This window comes from Chiloscyllium plagiosum, chromosome 25 (assembly GCF_004010195.1).
Source record: "Chiloscyllium plagiosum isolate BGI_BamShark_2017 chromosome 25, ASM401019v2, whole genome shotgun sequence".
NCBI lineage: Eukaryota > Metazoa > Chordata > Chondrichthyes > Orectolobiformes > Hemiscylliidae > Chiloscyllium > Chiloscyllium plagiosum.
In genome coordinates, this window is record NC_057734.1 from 31667418 (window position 1) to 31685108 (window position 17691).

The 17691-nt window shown below is 39.2% G+C and overlaps 1 protein-coding gene across 1 annotated transcript in view; it reads right to left on the reverse strand.

Annotated features, from left to right (window-relative positions):
• The window catches only part of tpcn1 (two pore segment channel 1), a 68963-nt gene extending 64614 nt beyond the window's left edge, over nt 1-4349 (reverse strand). Inside the window, exon 1 of the mRNA XM_043715843.1 lies at nt 4331-4349. The gene's annotated coding sequence lies outside the window, so the exon portion shown is untranslated. The remainder of the gene's footprint in view (nt 1-4330) is intronic.
• Nucleotides 4350-17691: the final 13342 nt, after the last annotated feature.

Here is a 17691-nt window from a genome sequence, read left to right on the forward strand (position 1 = left end):
TGTTGCTGAACAAAGAGACCATGGAGCGAAGGTTCATAGTTCTTGAAAGTAGATAGGATAGTGAAGAAGGCTTTTGGTATGCTTTCCTTTATTGGTCAGAGCATCGAGTAAAGGAGTTGGGACATCATGTTGTGGCTGTACAGGACATTGGTTAAGCCACTTTTGGAATATTGTGTGCAATACTGGTCTCGCCCCTATCAGAAGGATATTGTGAAACTTGATCAGATTCAGAAAAGATTTATAAGGATGTTGCCAGTGTTGGAGGGTTTGAGCTATAGGGAAAGCCTTTTCAAATCACACAATTACAGTTTGAACTACAGAAATAGGCTGAATAGGCTGGGGCTGATTTCCCTGGAGCATTGGGGGCTGAGGGGTGACTTTACAGAGGTTTATAAAATTATGAGGGATATGGATAGGGTAAATACACAATGTCTTTTCCCTGGGGTGGGGAAGTCCAGAACTAGACAGCATAGGTTTAGGGTGAGGGAAAAAAACAGGCAACTTTTTCACACAGAAGGTGGTGCCTGTATGGACTGAGCTGTCAGAGAAAGTGGTGGAAGCTGATACAGTTACAACATTTACATCTGGATGGGTATAAGATTAGGAAGGGTTTAGAGGGATATGGGCCAAGTGCTGGTAAATGGGACTAGATTAATTTAGGATATCTGGTTGGCATGGATGAGTTGGACTGAAGGATCTGCTTTTGAGCTGTATATCTCTGTTTCCCTATCTATATAAACGAAGTTTCTTGTTTCTTGGACCATTATCATTTTCTGTACACGCTCTACTGCCTTTAAGAAAAATCTGAACATGTCGAGGGTGGAACAATACACAATATTCCAATTAATCCTGAGCACTGTCTGTTTGAGTTAATATCACTATTATCCCTATTCTCACAGTTTCCAAAGATGCACTCTACCTAATATGACAGTTGTATGGGGTTCAGGTACAATCAGTAGTTAGAAACTCTGATTAAACTACACCATGTCTCTCACTCCATCTCAGATTCTAGAAACACTTAGATCAACAGAACACCTTCGCTGCTGCCCACACTGAAGTCAGCTAATTCTACATTTTGAAAGCATCAAACTGCAAAATTCCAGGCCAATTCGGATCAAAGCCAAGCCAGCTGGTGTACTTAGAGTAAGCATAAGGAAGCTTTGAAGAAGATTTCCTCTGTGGGGTTAAGTACAATACATGAAATATAGGTAGATTTAAAATATGCACACAAAACTTATTAAAGCAGGGTTTCCCAAAGTAGAGGGCAGGACCTCAAGTGAGATCAAGAAGGGGATGCCCTGCTCTAAAATCTCTTCTCCTCCCTCACTCCTTCCTGAGGGGTTGCAACAGTTTTCAAGCCTCAAAATGGGGTCACAGGGGAAAAAAGTTTGTGAAGTACTGCTTTAGAGGTTTGGTGTTCCTCTCAAATGAACTGTATCAACCCTAGGTTTTATATGAAAGTTCACTTTCTTGTATGGCTCACATGCTTTTGTTACAGGAAAATTCTAGGTTTATATGTGTATTGTATAATTTATTTCTGTTATCTGGACAACACAAAGGACAGAGAGATGTTTTTATTTACATGATGAAAAGATATAAAAGTGAGCAACTTATGCTTTAGTTGGTCAGATATTTAGCTTTGGTTACCATCTCAGGAAAGAATTACTGATTTTGGGGGCATAAAAGCACAGAGTCACTTAAGGAATACTCGGGGTTAAAAGCTTGAAGTACAGTGCATAATTGTGCCCTGTATTTCCTTGAGTTTAGAAGATTGTGAGTTAATCTAAACAAGATTTTTAATTCATAAAGGAATTTCGTTTGCTGAGAAATCAAAAGCAAGAGAGCATGGTTGTAAATGGAGTACAGAGGTTTAAAGAGAAATCAGGACGTTTATTCTTCTATAAAAAGGATAGCAGCAACCTGGGTCTCACTTCCCCAAAAGAACATGAATTTAATTTTTTAAAAATGGGCTGTCAGCATTGGTGGTAACACCACAATTTACTTCACATTTAAAAATGCCCTTGAGAAGGTGTGAAGGAGTCACTTCCCTGAATGTAAATAAGCAGCTGCTGAGACGTTTCAGCACTAGGTTAAGCGTAAACCACATTGCTATGGGTCTGAAGTCTCATATATAAGACCAGACAGGTTAAGCTTGACTTTTTTCCCCTAAAGAGTGTTAGTGAACGAGATGGGTTTTCCTATTATTTTTAATAAAAAGTTTATCAATAAAATATTGTTTGTAATTAATAAAGCTAAATTCCTCCACTACTATGGTGAATTTTCAATTTGGGATATGAATGAATTAAAATTAAGACTGAGATTGTTTTGTTTTGTTAAAGATATGGAAAAAAGGCAAATAACTGGAGCTGTACAGATCAGTCTTGACCTATTTGAATAAGTCAAATGGGCTGAATGGCCTAGTTCTAGTTCTCTATATCTTAACCAGGCTCGATAGAGTCTGTTGATCTTAACAATCATTTGAATTGGCGTCTTCTGATGTAGTTGGCTGATAATCTGCATTAGTGAAGTTCAGATATTCTCTGTCCTAGACAATAAAATAAATTACCAGAAAGGAAGAGAATATTCATTTATCTATTACTCATGCCTGGCATATTTGATAATGTTAACATAATCCACCTTCTTTTTAGTTGTTATGTTTCCTAATATTTTATATGATATGGTCATTAATATTTTAGAACTATATTAACCTTTTGAAATTCTAAGTAACCCTTTCTCCTGAGTCTTAACTCAATGACTTTCCTCATTCCTGAAGAAGGGCTCATGCCCGAAATGTCGATTCTCCTGCTCCTTGAATGCTCCGCTTTTCCAGCAACATATTTTCAGCTCTTAACTCAATAATATCCACATTTCCCAATCATAAAGAATGGAATCAAATTGATCGTTTCCAACACCAGGTTAACAGCTATGGACATTAATTCAGGACATTACAAAGCAGATTGAATTTATTTTTACAATTTAAAATGTAACTTCTCTGAATTCAATGCTGATTAAGTCAAATTTCCTGATATGTTAGTTTCCACTAAATTCTAACTCTGCTGTGTTGTGATTATTTCACTAAATTCAGATTAATAATTCACATTTTAGTAGAATTATTTATTTATTTTATTCACTTTAGAGACATAGACGTTGCTGGCTAGCCAGCATTTATTGTCTGTCCCTAGTTACCCTTGAGAATGTGATGAGCTGCTTCCTTGAACTGCCAAAATTTGTGTGTTGTAGGTAGACTTACAATGCCCTTAGGGAGGGAATTCCAGAATTTTGATCCAGTGTCAGTGAAGGAACATTGCCAAGTCAGGATGATGACCGGCTTAGAGGGGAACTTGCAAGTGGTGGTATTCCCATTTCTGTTGCCCTTGTCCTTCTAGATGGAATTATCTTAGGTTTGGAAGGTGCTGTCTAAGGATATTTCGTGAATTTCTGTAGCACATCTTGTAGACAGCACAGAGTGAGCATCAGTGGTGGAGGGAGTAAATGCTTGTGGATGTGGTGCTAATCAAGTGGGCTGCTTTGCTCTGGATGTGTTTTTTTGTTGGAGTGATTGTTGTTGGAGCTGCACCCATCCAGGCAACTGTGGAGTATTCCACACTCCTGATTTATGCCTTGTAGATGGTTGACAGGATTTAGTGAGTCAGGAGGTAAGTTACTCGCCACAGTATTCCCCTGACCTGCTGTTGTAGCCACTGTATTTATATGAATCAATAAGGGCGGCACTGTGGCTTAGTACTGCTGCCTCAGAGTACCAGGATTTGATTCCACCCTTGGGTGACTGTCTGTGTGGAATTTGCACATTCACCCTGTATCTGCATGGGTTTCCTCTCACAGTCCAAAGATGTGCAAGTTAGGTGGACCGGCAATGCTAATTTGCCCATAGTGTCCAGGGATGTGCAGATAAGGTGAAATAGCCATGGGAAATGCAGGGTTACAGGGTCAAGGTACAGGGTGGATAGATGGGATACTCAAATGGCCTGCTCCCACATTAAAACTTCTATGAATAACAGTCATAGTTTGATCCTGTTTAGTTTGATCCTTCAAACAGTTCAAATCAGTATCATTTATTGCACTAAACACAAATGTAAAAAACTGCCTTAATCAGGATTGAAAATTCATTGCACCTTTTTTTCAAATACTATTATTAAAAAATCAAATCCTAGTTTTGTAACTTTTTATAAGCCAAGGTTTATCAAAATCTACAAGACTTCAGAAAACTCTAATATTGAGCACCCTTGCATTAACACATAAAATGCTTCACTAAAAGCGAAATAAAAATAATCCAATCATGACCAGAACTAAGTGCAAACGTAACACATACCATTAGTCTCAAGTTGCCAAATGAATGAAGATCTTTGGAAAGGAGTGTCATTAAATTCATCTGAGTAGGCACACGTTATGTCTGTATGTTGCATTTTCACAGAAGTGAAAACAAGGTAGCCTGCACTTCTTTTTTAAGAAGAATCACTGTTTATGATTGTAACCCTCGTCATCTGATTCCACAATGAACGTACAGGAATCATGTGATCACACTAAGGAATAAAACATTCCTTACTCACTGATCTGTACATGCAGTTAACTTGCCTACTTGAATGAAAACTCTTTTAATCTGATAAATGGTTAAGACCATCCACACAGCCGCCTCCACCACAGTAGTATAGTAATATGAAAAGATCAATACTAAGTGCTTTCAGCTGTAACATTCAAAGTGAAAACTCTGCTGGTACAGTTGACATGAATTCCGAAAAGCATGTTCAAATCAAAGGGTGTGAGATTGTTATTTTTACATATGCTAATAACTGACAAAATGCTACTTCTGTGTGGTAAGCAATTTGTTTCATATGTTGGGTATGGTTAATTAAATGAAAAAGTACATCAATATCACAAATAGAAATGAAAATGTGTGTCAGCATTTATAACATAGTATTTTTGATTTTTTTGGTATTTTAGATCAAAAGCTGAATCATAGATTACAGCTGCCCAGACATTCAACAGAAAAGCTTTTAATCTGACTAGTGAAAAGGCAGTTCTGCACCTCTTTATTTTTTAACATTCATTAATTATCAACCCATCACAGTTGCCATTGACAAGAAAAGGTGCAACAAGTAAGATGAAGTGCCACTTAAAAAGACTGAAATGTGCAAACTTCAAATTTCTCTTTGGAAAGGAAACACTACTTATCATTGGTATCTACAAAATGGGAACCACATTAGACTCATGAGTTTGCAGGAAGACAAATTAAGCTCAAAGACCAAATGGTGGAGTCAGAGAGTCATATAGCATGGAAAAAGACCCTTTGGTCCAACTAGTCAACACCAACCATATTCCCAAACTAGAATAGTTCCACGCCTGCATTTGGCCCATATCCTCCAGACCTCTGTTATTCATTCAAATACCTTTTAAATGCTGTAACTGTACATGCATCCACCACTTTCTGTGGCAGTTCATTCCACACACAAACCACTCGGTGTAAAGATTTGCCCCTCATGTCCACTTTAAATCTTTCTCCTCTCACCTTCGAAATATGCCTCTAGTTTTGAACTCCCCTACCTTAGGGAAAGGATCCTTGTCATTCACCTTATCTATGCTACTCATGATTTTATAAACCTCAATAAGTTCACCCCCAACCTCCTATGCTGCAGTGAAAAAAGACCCAGCATATCCAGTCTATTTTTATAACTCAAACCCTGTGTTCCTGGTAACATTCTAGTAAATCTTTTCTGAACCCTCTCCAGTTTAATAATATCCTTCCTATAACAGGGCAACCAGAACTGCACACAGTATACGAATGTGGGCCTTATCAACATCCTGTACAACCCCAATATGATGCTCCAACTCCTATATTCAAAAGCCTGAGCAATGAAAGCAAGCATGCTAAATGCCTTCTTAGCCACCTGTCTACCTGTGACTCAACTATCAAAGAATTATGCATCTGAACTTCTAGGTCTCCCTTTTCTACAATATTACCAAGGGGTCCTAGAATTAATTGTATATGTTCTTCCCTTACTTGTTTTACCAAAATGCAACACCTCACATTTATCTATATTAAACTCCATCTGCCACTCCTCAGCTCATTGACCCAATTGATCAAGATCTCTTTGTAATCTTAGTTATCCTTCTTCAATTTCCACAAAATTACCAACTTTGGTGTCATCCATAAACTTATTAACCATGCCTCCTATATTCTCATCCAATTTGTTTATCTAAATGACAAACAAAAGTGGACCCAGTATCAATCTCTGTAGAACTCAGCTAGTCACAAGCCTCCAGTCCAAAAAAAACCCTTAAGTGAGGATCTAAAATCTGGATTTAGGCTGTTGTCAGGAGCAACCATTTAATACACATCCGTACTAACAACAAAATGGCTTCTTAATGCAAGTAACATAATAAAATGGCTTCTTGGCTGCAAATTGACAATTCTGTTTAAAATGGCTTTTAAACCCTGCTAAAAGCTGCATTCCTGAACTAACTGAACCAAAGATTAGCAGACAATGCTTCCTTCACAGTATGGAATTAACTAAACTAGATAGGACATTACTAACCATCCTAGCTAACCTTGGAGACACAGGTGCCGAGAGATAAAACGTGCAAAACAAAGTTAGTTCCCAGGAAATATCATTGGCTTGACCTTATGTCTATAATGTCATTTTATTACATTTTATTGGATTTGCTCTGGAATTAAGGCTGTATTATTCCTTAAAACCATATAAAAATTGTCTTTGTTTTAAGCCATTTGCGCAGTTTCTCCATGAGGCACAGAAGTGTTTAACCTCTGTGTTGCTGGACAACCTGTGCCCGGCCATGATAATAAACCTGTGACATCTTGTTGAATCAGACCAAACTGCTAGTGTTTATTTGACCAATTGCGGAACCGAGGGACCCCTCCTGTGGGTCTAGATCTTCATCACCATCTACCTGTGTCTCCTACCATAAAGCCAATTTTGTATCCAATTAACAAGCTCACTCTGAACTTCACATGATCTAACCTTACTAATTAGTCAACCATGCGGAACGTTGTCAAAGACTTTAAAAATCCATGTAAACAATATTTACCGCTCTGCCCTCATCTTTTTGTTACTTCCTCAAAAACTCAATCAAGTTTGTGAGACACAATTTCCCTTGCACAAAATCACACTGACTCTCCCTAATTAGGCCTTGCCTCTCTAAATGCATTTAAATCATATCTTTCAGAATCACCTCCAACACCTTTCCCACCACCAATGACAGGCTCAAAGGCCTATAGTTACCATACTTCTCTTCACAGCCTTTCTTAAATAAAGGTACAACATTAGCCACCCTCTTGTCTTCCAGAACCTTATCCATGGTTATAGATGATACAAATATTTCTGCTACAGGCCCCACAATTTCCTCCCTAACTTCTCACATCCTCCTGCGATACACTTGATCAGACCCTGGAGATTTGAAGGCCTTTATATTTTCTAATACCTCCAGCACTTCCTTTTCTGTAATGTGAACTGATTTCAAAACATCAATATTAATTTCACCGAGTTCTACAGCCTCTATTTCTTTCTCCACAGTAAAAACTGAAGTGAACTATTCATTTAGTACCTCTTCCAACTTCTGAGGTTGATCTTTAAGGGGCCTTTTTTGTAGAATCTCCTTGGATTATTCTTAGCCTGATCTACCAAGAATAACTCATATGTAAGAGGGAAATTAGGAGAGCAAAGAAGGGATATATCTGAGATCTCTCTACATACTTGCTCCACAATTTACCTCTGACTATTGAGGGTAATTGGAGAGTTGTAGCATTTCAGATAGTGAGTAAATAAGAACAGCCAGAACGTAGTTGCAAATAATGAAGAAAGCACAGTAGTTCCAATATGACAACAACATCCAATTAAACAAATACTTGGCAACTTACATGCTCAAACAATAGCCTGGCCGTCACTGATTTAAGAAGAAGATGCATTTCACAACGTGTACTCTTTCGAGTTTCTTGTACCAAACCCATGTGACCTTGCTCACTACAAGGGACAAAGAAATCCCAAAACATTCTTGATAGCTGCCCAGTCTTGTTTGTTCTTGATATATAAGTTATAGTCCTCTGACAAATTTTAACTTGCATATTTTACTAATTGATGTTACAATTGTTTCAGGTGATAGCTAATGTTTTTATTCATTGTGAATGTAATCCTTTCCTGCTTTCACTAGCTCATTGTTGTTGGCTTCTCCTAAAAATGTGTAGACTTCCAAATAGCTCGGATACAGATCCAAATGCATTCATTAACAAAAAGAGAATACTATCCCTAAAAGACACTGGGCTGGGCTACATTCATAACAGTAAAAGACTGTCACCAACTGTTCATTGCACTTACTTAGCAATGGAATTTGCTGTACTAAATGGCCAAAACACTTCACCTCTGCAGGGGATCTGGGACATGGGTCAACTAAACAGGTTAGCAATGTATCTCTTTAAACAATAAGGTTGAAGAATTGAAGCATACAGTGGAGAATCTGAATCAACTGAAATACAAAAAGCAAAATAAATATATGAAAGGATGGAAATACAGTATATAAAAAAGAGAAAAAGTTTGAAGTAAGTTAAATCTAAAACAACAATTAAAATTTGAAGGAATGTGGCTTCAAGCTTCTGAATTTAATTTCATTACAGAGAAGTTGTTTAGAAATTAACATTATACTGCCATTAAAAAAAAACTTACACTGGGATGGACAAATCTGAACTTTTTCTCCTGGATTTAGTGGGTATTTATCATGAAAGTACAGTAACTCCATAGTGTTCCTTGCGTTTCAATGTTGTGCCTCTTCTGACAATTGTAACAGCACATAGTAAAACATGCAAACCATTGTGTCATCACCAATTGTCCAAATGAGGAATTGAATTGGAGCCATCTTTCGTCTCCTGTCTGCAAATTTCAAATTTTTCCTTTTCAGATAACGGTCTCATTGACTTTTGAATGTTTCAATTGAATCTGCCTCCACCACACTCTCAGGCAGTACATTCTAGACCTTCAAAGTAAAGTTGTCATAGTCCAGACCATAGGGCTACTCTCACATTAGACAGAGACGACGGCTGGTGGTTGAACTTAAAGATCATCCTGCTTCAGATGAGAGAGGTTGGGAAGGAGAATCTGTAGGGAATGTAATGAGGTCAGCCAGGTGGACCTCATAGAATGAGTTCCCAGATTGGGGCAGTTAATCTGGTCCAATCAGGAAAGCTTGAGTGACAAGTGAAAACAGGAATGTTAGATTTCCTATATAATCTAGGACCTGGCTCTGAAGGAGCTGGATCAGTGTAAAGGACATCTCTTTCTGTAAGTAAAGGGTGACTTGGTGATGGGATACTGGCCTCCGTGGAGTCTGTTCAGTGCAGATGAGAGAAAAGCACATTCCTGAAAAATTTTGCAACAGTTATCTTTGATTTGGGACAAGCATTTCTGGCATCATGCCATTATTTGCAAAGCTTGACTGAATCAATCTTGCTGTCAAAGACTGGGTCCAGAATATGGAAAGAATGTGTTATTTTGTTTGGACAAATGACATTGGGGCAGATAAAAAGCAACAAATAATTCTCTTGACAGCTTGTGGACCTACAGCTTTTTTGGTTATGAGGTGCCTAACTTTCCCTGAGGCACCAGATATTAAAACTTTTCAAGAGTTGACAGATTTAGTTAAGGACTATAATGATCTCATGCCTCCTCAAATGCTGAGATTCTTATCAGTTTATCTGTTAATTTGAGAACCAGAGGAATCTATAATGGGATTTTTGACTTGGTAAGATGACTGGTAGAGGGCATGTGACTTTGGTTTAACCCTTAATGAGATGCAGAGAGTCCGTCTGGTATCTGACCTTAATGATGTAACCATGCAAAAGCACCTTGTAGTTGAAACCCAACTGGACTTCAAACAGGCAATACAACTGCCTTTATCATTGGAAAATGTGTCAAGTGCAGCATATGAGTTGCAGGGTATTTTCAGTCTGACTGAGCTTGGGGAATACCACTTGAGTGAATGCAGTTGTATAGTCTTGCGCAGGACATGTACTGAACACAGGAGCGCTAGGTCAGCCTACGGATAAACCACAAAACAAAGTCAAGCCTCTATTTGGATTTGAACATAGAGGTATGGTTAGTGAGTTTGCAGATGACACCAAAATTGGAGGTGTAGTGGACAGTGAAGAAGGTTACCTCAGAGTACAACTGGATATTGATTAGATGGGCCAATAGACTAAGGAGTGGTAGATGAAGTTTAATTTAGATAAATGTGAGGTGCTGCACTTTGGAAAAGCAAATCAGAGCAGGACTTATACACTTAATGGTGAGGTCTTGGTGAGTGTTGCTGAACAAAGACCTTGGAGTGCAGGTTCATAGTTTTTTGAAAGTGGAGTCGCAAGTAGATAGGATAGTGAAGAAGGTGGATGGTATGCTTCCCTTCATTGGTCAGAGCAATGAGTATAGGACTTGGGAGGTCAACCACGTCTGAGGGGCAGGAGAATCAACGGTTCAGGCATATCCCCTTCTTCAGGAATGAGGAGGAGGAGAATCAACGTTTCGGGCATAAGCCCTTCTTCAGGAGGAGAATCAACGTTTCGGGCATAAGCCCTTCTTCAGGAATGAGGAGGAGGAGCATCTCCTCCACGTCCAGCTCCTCCACCCTTGAACCCCGCCGCTCCAATCGCCACCAGGACAGAACCCCAGTAGTCCTCACCTACCACCCCACCAACCTCCAGATACATTGGATCATCATTCGTCATTTCCGCCACCTCCAAACGGACCCCACCACCAAGGATATATTTCCCTCCCCACTCCTATCAGCGTTCCGGAAAGACCACTCCCCCCGCGACACCCTTGTCAGATCCACACCCCCCACCAACCCAACCTCCACTCCCGGCACCTTCCCCTGCAACCGCAAAAAATGCAAAACTTGCGCCCACACCTCCCACCTCACTTCCCTCCAAGGCCCAAAGGGATCCTTCAATATCCATCAGAAATTCATCTTCACCTCCGCACACATCATTTACTGCATCCGCAGCACCCGATGTGGGAGACAGGCCGCCTACTTGCGGAACGTTTCACAGAACACCTCTGGGACACCCGCACCAACCAACCCAACCGCCCCGTGGCTGAACACTTTAACTCCCCCTCCCCCTTCTTGACCTGCAATCTTCTTCCCGCTCTCTCCGCCCCCACCCCCACTCCGGCCTATCACCCTCATCTTAACCTCTTTCCACTTATCGCATTCCCAACGCCCCTCCCATAAGTCCCTCCTCCCTACCTTTTATCTTAGCCTGCTTGGCACACCCTCCTCATTCCTGAAGAAGGGCTTATGCCCGAAACGTCGATTCTCCTTCTCCTTTGATGCTGCCTGACCTGCTGCGCTTTTCCAGCAACACATTTTTAAGCTCTGATCTCCAGCATCTGCATTCCTCACTTTCTCCCATTTTAAATGAACAGTCGAAGTAATCTCCATGTACACAAAGGGGCTACTGCCCTCTGGAGTTATTTCAGAATTCTTCACGATCTCAGTTGGTATGGAAATTGAACCCACGCTGTTGGCCTCACTCTGCATGCAAACCAGGCAAATGAGGTAAATTAATCCCTGCCCACCGTACCCCTTCCCACCCCACAAAAAAAAGTTACCTCCATACTGAGTGAAACTATTTTTCTCAGTCACTTTTTTGCTTTTTTTACTGATGGCTTTCTTTTTAACATTAAACCTGCATCCCCACAAGTGGGAGCTTCAGCATCTGCACTGTCCAATCCTTCATGATTTTGAATTGTTCCTTTCAGCCTTCTCCATCAATCCATAATTTAAACAAGGATGAAAAAAAGTGCAGGTATCTGCATTTCTTTAGTGAACACACCTGTAAGTGGTAAAACAATATTAATTTTAATAGTAGAAACATAATTTTTAAAAAATGATATTTACATACTCCTCTACCAAGATGGAAGACTGCCACCTATCGTAAACACTGAGTGTTACTTCTACAACAAAATCATACTATTGCCATAGTCATAGAGATGCACAGCACGGAAGCAAACTCTTTGGTCCAACCCTTACTAGATATAGTTTACACTGACAAACCAATAACACATTTATTTTATTGCCTTTTCGTAGTTTTTAAGAAAATTTCAGAAAGCATTGAAGAAAGTAAAGGAATACAGAAGGACTATTGAAGATTTCCCTGACCTGATATGAAGATAAAGCCTCCTGGGCATGTAAACATTTTGGAAGTATTATCCCACTTCTGCTGTTTCTTGTTTCATTTTAATATTGCCAACCCAGTTCATAAACACCAACTTTCCTTCAATTTACTACCCCCAAGCCAATTTATTTTATGAATAATAGCTATCCAAAAAAAATTACTGTCTTATAAAAGGTGCAGGCCTTTAATAACTCTTCACTGAAGCTTCTGTTAAACATAAACCCTTCACATTTAACAGAACGTGCTCACTGTATTATTACTTTTGGCATGCAAAAATTCATTGGTTCAGAGCTTTTCTTTTTAACTATAATTGTGACACTCTGTAATTATGCCTAAATCCTTGCCCTTCAGCTTAGGTCTGACTTAAAACTTTGCTCCAAGTTTTTCTTTTCTGTTTCACATGATAAAAAAAATTCTGAAAAGGTACCTCCATTAATTTGCAAGGTTTACTCATCTTGCCTTGAGCTTACCTTCATAATTCAATGCTCTGATAATAAGCCTCACAGATATTCTCTGGATTTATCAAGGGGCTTTTAAATTTCTTGTTTGTCTTACCAGCTGAAACCAAATGCACAAAGCAATTGACCAGAGAAACTATGCTGATTCAATAGGATGCTTAGTCAGAACTTACTGATTTGACAATGTATTTCACTATTTTAAATTTAGTCTGCAAAGGTTCTGCCCAGTTGCTATGAGTATATTACATTATAAACTAGTAACAGGGGAAACTTGATAATCTAGAGAGGACATAATGGTCCTACAGCATAGGAACCTGTTCAAAGTCAACCCATACTGACAAAACAAAAACCATGTGTCAGCAGTAATGTTCATGTGCAAAATAAATCTGATTAGTTTTCATCCAGTTGCTAGAAGGGAAGAGTTAAAGCTGAAATCAATTTTCAATTTCCGTTAGGGAGGCACAGTTTGGTTGGCAGCTTGGAAACAAAATGTGATTTCCAAGGTTGGGTTTAAGTATAGGAAGCTTTTCTGTATCAAATTATGCTATAACTGACATTGAAATTCTTGCAAACAATAAACTCGCATGAAAGTAAATAAAACTTGGGGTGACCTACATACTTTGGAAGAATTACAATTTTAATAAAACACTTCCATGCCAGTACCAGATTTTTTTTGGAAAAAAGCAGGTTTATACACAGTTGAGAATAGTTTTAAGAGTTTAACATCATGATTTTAAGTTGCAATGAAAGAAATTTGTAAATTTACAATCCACCTCCGGTTTACTAGCAAGTAAAACGTCTTTATGGATATTCGATAAAATAATCACATAATTACCTGCTTTCACATACACACTCAAATTTGAGAGTAACTATCTTGTTTTAATAATTGAATCTGTCAGAATTCATGACTTATTCAGTAACATGCAAATTGAAGAATATGTGCTATAACAAATATACTTCAGAGACTTAAACCAAGTTAATTTGAACTGTGAAGAAATGGGGAGAGAAATGGGTACATATTTTAAGAAATGACTGAAATTCATAATTTTATTCAAGGATTACACATGATTGCCAGCATGTTTGGATAGTAGCTTCCATTATCCACACTGACCAAAATATGGTTAGTTATGACCACCATACACATGCAAATTTTAAACATTATCTGTTGTAATAAATACTTTTAACCATCCAGTCTAAGACGCATTTTCCTCTGCCAAGTTTTCAAATTTATTGAATATAAATGGCATTCATGATGAATTTCATGGCCATCAATTCAATCCTCTTCTCTACCACATGCTTTTAAAAAAGTGTAGTATAAAGAGAATGTAGAGACTGGAATTTGGTGAAAATGAGAATTCTACGGAAGATAACCTGTATCATATCAAAACAAAATTTTAGATTGGATTCAGATTAGAATTTCAAAAGTTGTAAAACAAACTTGCAAATTGGCTAACAGAAACTACCCATTAGTGGTAGTACACACATACTGTTAATGAGCTATCAGTGTTTACCTGAATAAGTGCTAATTATTCAGTAGGAAACTTGGTCATGGATCATATAGGTTCATAACAGTAAACAGTATTTGATGGAGAATGGTTGCAAAACAGGCTGTGTATACAGGTATTCCTGATGAAGGGTTTTTGCCCGAAACATCGATTTTACTACTCCTCAGATGCTGCCGGAACTGCTGTGCTTTTCCAGCACCACTCTAACCTACACTCTGGTTTCCAGCATCTGCAGTCATTGTTTTTACCAAGAAGTAGCTGCATTTAGCTTCCAATATGTGCTGTCATTTGAAATTTTAAAATTGCTGTTTAATGTTGCAATATTTAATGTGTCAATGAGTAGAAAAATAAAAACTTAAACTAAAATGTAAACATGAATAGTTCAGACATCCAAATCAGAATCAATCAAAATAAATGTCTCGTTAAATGGTCACCCAGCTCTAATGGAGGTCGATACCAGCACTCATTTCAGTGATCACAGAACCATTCTTTAACAAAATTCGTTCTGGACTCTAATCCTTAAGTTTGTGCAAAACCTCAGCTAGACTGAGAACCTATACAGGGGAACCTTAATAGATTAAAGACACAACTTCAGTTCTAGTTCTTATGAGAAACAGCTGGTTCAGTTACCACTGATTGCAGTAAAAGGCTTGGGCCCAAGCTTCATGGGGCAAAATTGGTCGAGAAAGATTCTGCTCAAGTGGCTCACTTGACTTTTTTCTTCTAAAAAATGGCTGGCTGAGTGAAGTCCTAATTAAATACCAGACGTCTTCCAGAAAGGTCTGGGGCCATCAAAGGAGCCAAGGCCAACTTTTACATTGACGAGGAAGCAATTTCACAATCCTACAAGGCCCACCTAGGGCCATTTACCTTAAACACAAAAGTAATGGCAGAAATCAGAAGATTGGGAAATGAAGGAATCACCAAAGTTTGTGGAATGGACAGTACCAGTTATATTGATTGTGAAGCCCAATGGGTCATTTTGCCTTTTGTGGGGATTTTAAACCAATGGTAAACTGTTTTCACAGTTGGATAATTACCCAATCCTTTGCAGAGAGGATTTAAACACACAGCTGGCAGGGAGCTGCCCTTCACTAATCTGGACATGAACCATCCGTACTTCAAATTGTGGTTAGATGAGGATTCCCAGAAGTATGCTACAATTAATACCCACCACCATCTGGGAGGCCAAGTAGCAAGTGCATTGAGCTGCTTCCTACTGGCAGATGCATCACCAGTGGTACTGTCACTGGAAGAGTCTGTAATGGTTTTACATTTTCAGGACATGTTTCCAGTCACAGCTGACAATTTCAGACTTTGAACACAGAAAGATCTGGTCCTGGCAAAACTGAAACTGTTGGTAGTGATGGGTGAAACTAAAGATCAGTCAGAACAAGAATTGAATCCCTTTTGGACCTGGAGAGACCAGATCACAGAGGATAACATAATTACAGGGAGCAAGAGTGTTTGTCCCAGGCAAAGGTTGCTGCCAGATACTGGCTGAACACCACCAGGGTCATCCCAGGGAGGCTTCCAAATGAAGATGTTAGTGAGAGGTTATGTCTAGTGGCCAGGATTGGATGCAAACATAGCTGCAATGGTGGGGCAGTGCCAACAAGGCTGAAAATTACATGCTGCCCCATATTTGTGGAAATAGCCAAGGTAAACCTTGGACTTGGTTTGACGTCAACTATGCAGGCCCATTAATTGATTCAGTATTCTTAGTATTGTGGATGCCCACAGTGGTTCTGGGTAATCCAAGATGGAAGATGGGAAAAAAATTCTGGCTGTAACAGGTACTCCTCTTTTTTTTTGAGATATTTTTGGTGTTGGAAGTGATTTCCTCGAATTCCAGGAACAGCAATTACTGTTTTATATGCTGTTGACTTTTTTTTTCTCCAAAGTTCCAAAACAACGTCAAAACAATATTACTTTTAAATGTGAGAGGAGCAGAAAAATGAAGGACACGGTGAGGTCAGTGCAGGAGAGAGAGAGAGAGAGAGAGAGAGAAAGAAACCCACATTGCTAACTGACACAGCACCAAACCTGCGCAGTTATTGCCTTTGCTGTTTAAATTAATGTATCAGTGGACATCGGAGTGCGCCTGGGAAAATTAACAAACAGTGAAATTCACAAGTGATCTTGGAGGAACCCGTTTGGGAGAGGTCACAGCACAGAAACAGATAAGTGGATATTTTAAGCGTGGCCTTACAAAAAGTCTGCAGTAGAACAGTAGAAAGTGCGTTCTTTCTGGATTATGTTTTATTGAGCTGTCTCTTGATTAAACTTAAAATACAGGCCATAAGTACTAATTTAATCTGGAGCACTTTTTTTTTGTAGGGGAATACAATAGTGTTATTTTGTGGGTCTATAGATTCAAAGAAGCAAAAATGGCCTTTAATAAAGTGATATGCTCTTCTTTCGGATGTGGGAGTTTACAGAGAGTTTACGGGTTACTGAGGATTTTATCTGAAATAAATGCCATTGGTTGTGAATCCTATCAGATCAAATGGATCGGTTGGAGAGACAATTAGAGACAATAAGGAATTTACAAGAGCAAGGGGGATTTGTGATGGATGGCAGTTACAGGAAGGGGGGCAAGTGGCAGATACAGTCACAAAGGAGGGTTAATTCCAGGAGAGGTGGGCAGTTAGTGCAAGAGTCTTCTGTGGCTATTCCCATTTCAAACAAGTATGCTGTTTTTGGAAAATGCAGGGTGGGATGGATTTTCAGGAGAACGTAGCACTAACAGCCCGGTTTCTGGTATTGCATGAGAGCCAGTCTCAATGAGGGCTATGTCAGGTTCCAAAAGATCAATTGTGTTAGGGGACTCTCTAGTCCGAGGTACAGATTTTATTTGTGGCCAGCAGTGATAAATCAGAATGGTGTGTTGCTTCCCTGGTGCCAGGATCAAGGATGTCTCAGAGAGGGTGCAGAATGTTCTCAAGGGGGAAAGGGGCCAGCAGGAGGTCATCGTCCACATTGGAATCAACGAGATAGGAAGGGAAAAGGTTGAGATTCTGAAGGGAGATTAGGGAGTTAGGCAGGAATTTAAAAAGGAGGTCCTCGAGAGTAATATCTGGATTATTCCTAGTGCTACGAGCAGATGAATGCATGGCTGAGGAGCTGGTGTATGGGAGAAGTATTCACATTTTTGGATCATTGGAAGCTCTTTTGGGGTAGAAGTGACCTGTACAAGAAGGACGGATTGCACCTAAATTGGAAGAGGATGAATATAATAGCAGGGAGATTTGCTGGAGTTGCTTGGACTGGTACAATTGAGAACAAAGGCGAATCAAACAGTCGGGGCAGGCAGGGACAAAGTGGGATTTATAAATTAAACTGCATTTAAAAGGCATCTGGATGGGTATATGAATAGGAAGGGTTTCGAGGGATATGGGCCAGGTTCTGTCAGGTGGGACGAGATTGGTTTGGGAATATCTGGTCGGTATAGATGAGTTGGACCAAAGGGTCTGTTTCCATGCTGCACATCTCTATGACTCAATAACTGTATTTATTTCAATGCAAGAGGCCT